At 32.4% G+C, this 855-nt stretch overlaps 1 long non-coding RNA gene across 1 annotated transcript in view; it reads left to right on the forward strand.

Annotated features, from left to right (window-relative positions):
- Window positions 1–606, forward strand: part of LOC111740401 — a 10022-nt gene extending 9416 nt beyond the window's left edge. Inside the window, exon 3 of the long non-coding RNA XR_002780601.1 lies at window positions 597–606. This is a non-coding gene — a long non-coding RNA (uncharacterized LOC111740401). The remainder of the gene's footprint in view (window positions 1–596) is intronic.
- The last annotated feature ends 249 nt before the right edge of the window (window positions 607–855 follow it).

Below are 855 nucleotides of genomic sequence, written 5' to 3' on the forward strand. Positions count from 1 at the left end.
TGGAATATTACTCAGCCTTAAAAATGATATCCTACCATTCATAACAACATGGATGGACCTAGAGTTTATTATGCTGAGCAAAATAAGTCAGACATAGAAAAATAAATGCCATATGATTTCACTTACGTGTGGAATCTAAGGAACAAAAAGAATAAACTAATCAAAAACAGATACAAATACAGAGGACAATCTGGTGACTGCCAGAGGTGAAGGGAGTATAGGGGCTGAGAGAAAGAAGTGAACAGTTAAAGAAGTACAAATTAATAGTTCATAGATGATCACGGGGATGGGGAACATGGCATAGGGAATGTAGTCAACAGTAATGTAATAGCTATATGTAGAGCCAGAGGGGTGATAAAATAATCGGGGTATCGCTTCATAAACTATATAAATGTCTAACCAATGTACTGTATAAGTGAAACTAACAATAAAATAAAATAAAATGCTTTTAAAAAGGGAGCTATGACAATTATTATTCAAATGAGAAAAATTGAATTTCTACTTCACACGTAAAAATGAATTTTAGATACATTAAAGAAGCAAATGTGAAAAAACAAAGCTTTAAAACTTTTAGAAGAAAATATAAGTTCCTAGAGCAGAGTGAGGTCAAGAATATTTACTAAATATGACTCTCCCACTCCTCAAAATGCATGAATCATAAAAGAAAGGTGACTTTTTAGAGTACTTTCATAAATAATGAAAATAGTTGTAATAATAATTACCATTTATTATTTACTCACAATATGCAAGGACTAGGTTAAGTACCCTAATGCTTACTCCCACCTAGGAAAGTGTCATTGGCCCCATTTACATATATGTGAACAAGCACTCAGAGAAGTTGTATCTAAGGTCACA

The sequence above is a fragment of the Pteropus vampyrus genome, unplaced genomic scaffold (assembly GCF_000151845.1).
Source record: "Pteropus vampyrus isolate Shadow unplaced genomic scaffold, Pvam_2.0 Scaffold63, whole genome shotgun sequence".
Taxonomy (NCBI): domain Eukaryota; kingdom Metazoa; phylum Chordata; class Mammalia; order Chiroptera; family Pteropodidae; genus Pteropus; species Pteropus vampyrus.